We start from the raw sequence: 9,355 nt of genomic DNA, 5'->3' as shown, positions 1-9,355 counted from the left end.
AGAAAATCGGCTCTAGGGTTTTAATCTAACAAGAGTGGCCGATTTCCCTCACCCATGGGGTCTATTTATACTATGAGCTACTAGGGTTACATCCTTAACCCTAATTGAATAACTAGGCCCTAAGCAATCCAAGGATCCTTCTAGATATGAGGCTTGGACGAATTTAAGATATCCTAACCCTAAAATTCGGCCACCCTAATATCCATAAGGATTCATAGCCCAAAAACACAACTATCACACATTTGACAGTTTAAGCCCCTTTATTCAATTAACCTCTTTTAGTCACCAAATTAATTCCCAATTAATCTATGACTAATATTAATCAAATAATATTATTATTCCTTTAATATATTATTCTCATAATATATTAATATAATATATATCTTCTCTCTTTATAAATCACCTTGTCAAGTTGCTATGGTGAAGGCAACCCAAAAGGACCATGCACAACCGGGTCAAGTACTTACCAAATATAGTTACGGGCTTACACACTAATCCAACAATCCCAATATTTTAAAATGAATAAAAATACATTTCTTCGGGAATGCTTTGATAATGTATTTATCATGTTTTTCTGGGAACAAATTCCGCAACATTTTTATTAAAAGAGGTACTCTGATTTTTATAAAACATAACCAAAATCGGGCTTTTCTGGCCGTGAAAATGGGGATGTCACACATAAGCATATCCCCATCCTAACTACCAGGATGTAAATCAATAACATAACATGCCATAATCCGAATACAAATCCATAAGGGTCGGCCTTGGTGCCTTAGACCCTGTTGATATAGTGAGGATAACTCACCTCGCAATGCCGACCTGAACTGAAGTATCAACTCCCGGATCGCTATCTCACCGGAAATCCCGAACTATCACATGATAAATACCAAGTCATTACAATCTTGGCTAAGGGTCCACTCAATCCATCATGTCCATTCTCTTTTATTGGGCCAAGGCCCAATTCCAATTCCATAACCTTGAAAGTCTTTATGCAAGGCCCATTATTGGCCCAATTTACTAAATTGGGCCCAACTTCCTTATTGGGCTTAACCCCATGATCCGCTATCACCAGAACTGGTCCAAAACATATCTACTCAGAAAGTCCAACAAGGCCCAAACCCTACTAGCCCAAAAAGTAGCCCAAACCCAAAGCCCAAATCACCAAAAGTCCACAGAAGGCGTACGCTGGGCGTACCCCAAGGCTACGCCGGGCGTACACGAGTCTCGCATTGACTGGAAAAGGGGTCATTGACTCAGTACGCTGGACGTATAGAACTTTACGTTGGGCGTACGCAAGGTTTCACCAAAAACCCTAATAAGTGCTTAATGGCTTAAGCACTTATGCCCAAACTCCAGATCCAGTGACCAAATGTGCCTAGGACTCATAAAGTCTCGAACTTTATCACTTTGGACGTCCAGAAAGCTCTTAATCCATTAAGACCCTTCTACTACATGCATGGAACATCATAAGCCATTGGGACATCATTTTTATCACTTAAGACCTCTTCAAGGTCCAGAAAGGATAGCATATCTCGTCCAAAATTCATCATGGACCATATTGGGGTTTTGGGACAAGAAATGGTTACATAATGCTAGAAAGGCTAGATCTATAACCTACAAGCATAAAGTTTGAAGCTTTTTACCTTATGGAGCTTCTAGGGCACAACACAACTTCAGATCTACAAGCCATTCTCCTTCTTCAACTATTTGTTGCAATGGCTTTACCTTCAAGAGCTCAAAATACCCACCAACTCACTTTCACACACAAGAACTAGGGTTTGGGGACGTTCTGGAAGATGGAGGCTGAGAAAGAGGAGAGAAAATGAGCCATAAGGATGTTTATATAGCCCCCAACCCGAGATATTAGGGTTTCCTTCTGTTATGAGTACGCCCAGCGTACTAGGGCATGCCCTAGTACGCTCAGTGTACCCTTATGTACGCGCAGCATACTCCTCTTGGTCCCAAAATTACAATTTAGCCCTTAGGCTCTTCATGGATTTACCCTTCCATCCCCAGGGACTACAAATGACAAAACTTGGGATGTTACATTGGCCAGTGTAAGTCATATAAGGCAACCAATGTTTAGAGATTTGATAAATATGGTATTCAATTTTATCTACGTCCATGGGTTATAAGTCAATGCTAGCAACATAATTCACTAGACTGCCAAGAATAGTCAAGTGTTGTTCTCTACTCTGGTCGATGACCGAGACATACTTGCCAGTTGTCTGATCTGGACCCACAAATTCTGGTCATCCAAGAAAGAGGAGAAACACTCCGCTCTGATCTCACACACCCTACCCCAATCATAAGACTTAATTGATATCTAACTTAATTTCAACTTTTCATCCTTTAAAGACTTAATTGATAAATCTTACTTATTAGTCCTAGTAACGACTCATGACTATAATTATAGATTACACAAAGGCAGAGTAAGTGTAGCTCACTTATAGAGTACAATGGACGAGAACCGGGATCTATGCGGGCAGAATACTGACTCGGGATCTCCTACTCAAAGGATACTACTCAAATAAGTACTCAGGGGCGTCGCAGGGTATCACCGCAGGGCAGAAACAAAGAAAAATGGGCTTCATGTCGAGAATTTTAGAGAGAAATCGATTGAGAGGTGTGAGGACGAATGAAGGAATGGGCTGCTATTTATAGGTTGAATTCTTGGGATGCACATTGTGCATCATGGGGGCACGCCGCGCACAAGGTGGCGTGGCTCGTCAGGCCTGCTGACACGTGACACGAATTGGGTGGGGCGGCGTAGCAGCTTCTAGAACCTTTTGCGCGTCGTGCATACGCGTGCCGATTTTCAGATTTTCAAAATTACGTATCTTCTTCATACGAACTCCATTTTTGACGTTCTTTATATCGACGCGTAGCTCTCAGCGAGATCTACAACTTTCGTTTAGACTGCGTCGACTAATTTTGATTTATATTTTCACATAGGCTCACTGTTAAAGCCCGTATAAAAAGTATAACTCTCTCATCCGATGTCCGTTTTCGACAGACTTTTTATCGTTGGACTTCTAACAACAAGATCTTCAACTCTCGTTTAGATTATAAATTCGACCGATCTAAAATTCGATTTTTGAGCATAATATTGCTATGCCGAATCTTAGAAAAATCATAACTTCCTGTCGTGAAGTCAGATTTGGACGTTCTCTATATGCATACTCTCGGTTTGACGACTACTTTGACTTTTGTTTAGATTTGCTAAGACTAAAAAGTAATTTATCAAAAATCTACTTTTTACGAGACGATAAGTCGTATCGTTAAATCGCGAAACTTCAAAGAAGCATGACTTCTTCATATGAAGTCGGATTTGAACGCTCCTTATAGTTCTGTATATTACACGAGTTGATTAACAAAAATTAAAATATGAAGGTGTAAACATTACACATTTTTAAAGTAAAATTTTGAAATAAATATGATTGAAATGATGACTAAATAAGTATTTCAATCTTCACACGGGTTGATTAAAAAATATTAAATAAAAATAGTGAATATTAAGGATGTATAAAACAATATGCTTCCAAAATTTGTGTGTTGAGTATCTTACCTTCTAAATAAAGTAACATTCTCTGGAAACTGACAAAAAATTAGTAAAAAATATTAAATATTCAGTAGTTTTGTTTCGGAAATATGTCATATTCTAATAAATATACAACTCACATATTGTTATTGGTTAATTTCGCAATCATAAATCATTTTCCGTTACAAACTGTTTTTGTAGAACGTTTGACATTTCTTAATATATATAATTATGACTATTGCAATTCAATTGATGTAATTTATTTTATTTAACTTTTTGTATATAATATTAGTGCATATTTGAATATATCATTAAAAATATATTCGATAAAATATTTACCTTGTGATAATAATATTATTTATTATTTACATTTAATTATTTATAAATATGAAATTAAGATGACGGCAACATAATGTCTAATAAAAAATTGATTTTTATGAGGTGGCCGGTTATATTGTAATATAAATATAAAAATTTCTTAAGATTAAAATTTAAAATAAGGAAAAAAGAAATATATTCATTGTAATTTGCTATCACATTAATTAAATTTAATACATTACATATAAATAAAAATATTATATAGTTTTTTAATTTTAAAAATAAAAATAAAATAAAAATTAAGATATGTATTATTTATTTTAAAATACCACAAAATAACAAATGACACATAAAAAATAACATAACAAATTGACGTCTTGATTTATAGAACCCAATAAAATCGAAGTCAATATCGAGTAGTTGATTGCATGGATTGAAGTCAATAGTTTGACTAGTGCCACTCTGTTCCTAGCTGGACATTTATTTGCAAATCTTTTTAGATATAATTGAATAATTTTATAGTATGTATATAAAAAATCAGAAGCTGGTAAAATAAGGATTTGAAGTATTATTCTAATAGATTGCTTCATGTTTCCCGACATCAAACTTTTGCAATTTTGTTACATTAAAAAATAGAACTCTAGAATATTGATATATTGCCTTTTATGTAAAATGATCATACAATTTGCGAATACTACCTGGCGAAGGGGTCAAGGAGTCGAATGGTAGAATTGATTCATCAAACATTAAATATCATGTGAGAATTATATATTTGTGGAGAGATTAAGGGAACAAGAACACTAATGTTGGGACTTGGGAGGGTACTTAAGGAATATACAAGGAGTGGTTTATTGGGTGATTCTATAAGGGATGGCCATTTGAGGTAAGGTCATCCGTTATACCCATCACATATCACATATGTGGTGGGTGCCACATCAGCACCATATTCTTCTACCATTAACATGGGATACCTACCACTAACTTACAACTCCACTTCATTTTTTTATTTAAATTTAATTCAAAAATACATTAAAACACAATAACACATTTTTTTTAATTAAATTTAATTCAAAAATACATTAAAACACAATAACACATTTTTTTTAATTAAATTTAATTCAAAAACACAATAAAACATATTTTTTTATTAAACTAGTTTTTTATTTAATAAAACAAGATTACATTAATTTAAAACAAACAACATTTAAAAAAAACATAAAAAACCTTAAGAATACAACCACAAACAACTTAAAACTACTTTTTAAACCTTATTTTTACTCACTAATTTTTGGGCACTCTCTTAATATTCGTCAAGCTTCAACGTGTTTAAACGGTGTGTGTTTCGTGTCTTCATATTGGTTCATGGACACAGCAAACGGGTCGCCTTCGTGTACGTTATTTATAACAAAGTTATAAATACCATTGAACTCAACGCATTTAACTCTCATATCGCGATACTTCGAACATATTTCATCAACACTACGATTTTGGCAACCCATTAAATCTTGGAAAATGTTTCCAACCTTTATCCAAAAATTAGGACGCGTTACTGGGTATTCTAAAGCCGCTACCCATGCTCGTGCTAAGTTCTCTTCTTCATTTTCTGACCAATTCATCCTTTTATGAGTCATTGGTTTTGGAATAATGTAAAAGAAGTGTGTGATTTTATGAGAAAAGAAAGAAGAAATTGTGTGAATATGTTTAATAGAAAGTGTGGTCTTTAATAGCAAGTGTGGTCTTTAATAGCCGTTGCAGCATTGAACCAATAGAAATGTCCATTTGATTTCGTCGTCGGGAGCACGGACGAGCACGGCCACGCCCGACCACGGAACATCGGGGTGGTGTGCACGAGAATCTCGTGGCCAACTAGACCACGATTGGCTTCGTGGTGTGTATACCACAAGGTCTAACAAAAGAACTTAAAGACGCGAGGAAGGGTATAAAATGGGTTTGTGTAAATAGTCGATAAAATGGTGTATGTTGTTATGGATGTGGATGGAATAATATTTATGGTGTAATTGGCCATGTAAAGGGATTTGAACTAAAAATGGGTGGAAGGTGTGCATGAAAAAAAAAATACGAGTAGTGTTGTTAATAGTGCATACCATGTATTTGGATTTGCCATTTTGTTGATGAGGGAGGGAAAGAAAAGCAACCAAATTGGGTTGTGACTTGTGACCTAAGCAATGAGTTTATTTTTTTTGGAAAAAAAATTAGATTTATGTGATAAAGGATAAATGTAAAAAAAAAATATGACAAACCATTATGACTATGAAGAATATAATCCCCTAATTTAATAAATAAAACCATTTTTGCCGCGTGGCAGTTGTTAAGCCCCTTCCTAGCGAATTTTCCCGCTCAAATCTTTTATGTGAAGTTCCAAAAATGCCCTTTCTTAATTCCTAATATCCCATCCGCCTTTCATTCTCGCTCTACTAAAAGTTTCCAACTGTATACGATAAATCAGCCCCAAATTCCAGAAATCAGGATGTAATCCCGTAAATCAGCCCCAAATTTCAGAAATCAGGGATGCAATTATATAAAATCTATAGTGATTTGGTACTCATTTAACCTACATTTTTTCTTCTACGTAACCTAGACCCATCAGCCACCACATTCATGAAGATTTTTTGTTTTGGTTTCACAGGTTCAATTTCTTCATCACTTTCTTTGAATGTGGTAGTTTTGGTTTAACATATTCGATTTCACAATCTCATTGGTATGTGGTATTTAGGATTTAAAAGAGGGTTTTTAGATCTAGATGAAAATGAACCAAAGTAAAGAGGAACTTTTGATTGTATAATGGTGGGAGAACATTCAGAAGGTATCAAAGCATGTGGAGAAGACGATCATCATTTTGATTTTGAGGTATATATTTATCTTATTTCTCTACGTTTTTAATTAGTTCATCGTTCTTCTTCATTTCACTTCTTCTTCACCACCTACAGAATGGTCACTGGATCCCTTCTTCATCGTTCTTTTTTGCTACAATTTTGTTGGCATCCAGTTAAATCTTTTGATTTTTAGGATTTTTTTGTAGTCCAGTTCGTTTTTTTTTTGTATTCTCCTTTTTCCCAATTTTACTTGACATTTTGATGTTGTGACCTATCTCCGCAATCTGATTTTGCGATTAAGACTAAGGGTATTTCCGAGTTAAATGATGTGATTTTTTGAATATGCTTGATTGGATTTCCTTCTTACATAATATACCACTGTCTTGTGTGATTTCATTATACCGTGAAGCCCTAATTCGTATTTTCCACAGGATTATGTTCGAGCTGTATACTTGTTGAGTTAAGGGTTAAATTAGGACTCTTAGTGAGCAAATTTGTAATTTGGCAATTGCAACCATGTTTCATTTTTTGAATTTCAATTAATTTAGTTCTTTGATCTTTACCATGTTCAAATTAGTAGGAGATGCTTCAGGAAAAAAAAACATTAAAACTAAATCATAAGTGTGGTCAATTTAAGTAAAAAAACAGAAAAAATAAAAACTTAAACAAATGAAAACCAATTACAACGACCAATCCCCATATAGTTTATGTTTTTTTTTTAATTTTGTTATTTCTTTCTCTGATTTTGTTGTTTTAACATTGTTGTTAGTTTTTGAATCATAGGTAGGCGTTGTTTGATTTTTTTATTTTAGTCATTCTTGAATAGATCCATAAAAAGATAAACAACTATAATTTATTTCAAAATATTAAGCAGGTCTAATGATATACAATTCATTAAATCATATCATATATGTAAGTAGTTTGACATCAGAATCAATTTCTTTTTCATTTGTCTTTAAAATCCATGTGTCTCTGCTCAATGGGTTTGGGAGAGTTGTAGCTTGAATGTTCCTCTCATAATCACCAACATGTGATTTCGAATCTTATAAAGTAAAATCTAATTTGAAAAAAAATAGATTTTTATTTATACGAATCATTTAAAGCCTATTACATTTTTATTGTAATTTGCAGAATGTGGGGAACCATTATATTGTAATTTCTGTAAAGCGGGTGGATAATGTTCCTAAACGACCCTGGATTTGATTTCAATCCTGGTGCGCTGCTGCAATGAAGGTATATGTCATATAATTTTGAATTGGAATTAGAGATTCCATTCCATGGTTGCCAAAGGGATAGAATTCAATTTTGTTCTTCCTTTTATTGATGGAAAGACCAAAATGCCCTTCTGAAAACATTCTGCTGATGAAATTATTTGTTTCAGGTATCATTGTTATCGAAAAGCCGAAAGGGTTCTAGAAGTAACAATACAACAGAAACATAAAGGAGATGTAATATATTTTGTGCCCATGTAGAAATAGATGGGGAACTTACAGGAAATGACCATATTTTAACCTTTTGGTCCATGTGTGACATCTTAAATGTTGAACATTGCAGGTAACATTCAACTTTCATACATGAATTATTCCAAGCATTTTTCATTTACGTATGAATGCTTGTAGAACGCAGAACGGCCTTTCAGGATGCTTTCAGAAGGATGTATATTATTGAGGTCTTGGGTTCAAGTCTTGTGCATTATTTTTCTTACTTTTAGGACATTGATGTCAATTTTAACATATTGAAAGTATAATATTATAAATGACATTTTTCATAGTGTAGAATGCTATAGTGTTTTTCTGCTTTATCCGTCGTGAATAGATTTTTCCAAATACATCTGTTATTTTAGAGTTATATCCCAAAATATGACATTTTAATGAGCTTTACAAACTTTTTTTTTTCTCAAAAAATAGTAACAAGAACCATTCCTGTCATTTATACCAACATACTTTCAAAGTAACTTGTTATTTTTGCTCATTTATGTTATCAACATGTGTATTACATGAGTTTTTACCTATAAATGGATCTAAAATTTATATTATGTTCTAAAAATCATAATTATATTAAATGTGTTCACATAACTGATATTCGATATTCAAATAAAAATAAATATATCACTTTTAAATAATCAATATAAAAGTGTAGATAAAACTTATGTTTTATTAGTTTCATAAAATTCAATAAATATTTTACCCGTGATTTCCACGGGTTGTAACCTAGTTCTAAATATTTGAATGTATAATATCAAATGGAAAGAACATGGCATTATCGGAAAGAGAAAACAAATGAAGACGAATATGTTTGCCTAGTTAACAAGTTTGACAAATAATTTTATACTTTTTATTACAATAAATAAAGTGATCATGCGCTAAATAGTTGCTAATATAATTTACAACGTAACCAAATCTTGAAGGTAAATGAAAGAATTATAAGTCACATACACTTGGTTATAATAGTTGCTAATATAATTTACAACGTAACCAAATCTTGAAGGAAAATGAAAGAATTATAAGGCAATGTTGTGAGGCATCACTCGTCTGAACTGTCACATCATAGAAGAATTTGACGAGTCCAATAGTCATAAAAAAAAAAAAAAAAATTAGTGGAGCATTCTTTATTATGAGTGGATTGTTAGAGGGTGACTTCAGAGGAAAAATAACTTTTTATA

This window comes from Lactuca virosa, chromosome 5, assembly GCF_052849685.1.
Source record: "Lactuca virosa cultivar CGN04683 chromosome 5, Lactuca_virosa_CGN04683_v6, whole genome shotgun sequence".
Taxonomy (NCBI): Eukaryota; Viridiplantae; Streptophyta; class Magnoliopsida; order Asterales; family Asteraceae; genus Lactuca; species Lactuca virosa.
The sequence above is the reverse complement of the archived record's forward strand: the minus strand, read 5'-3'. Positions refer to the sequence as shown.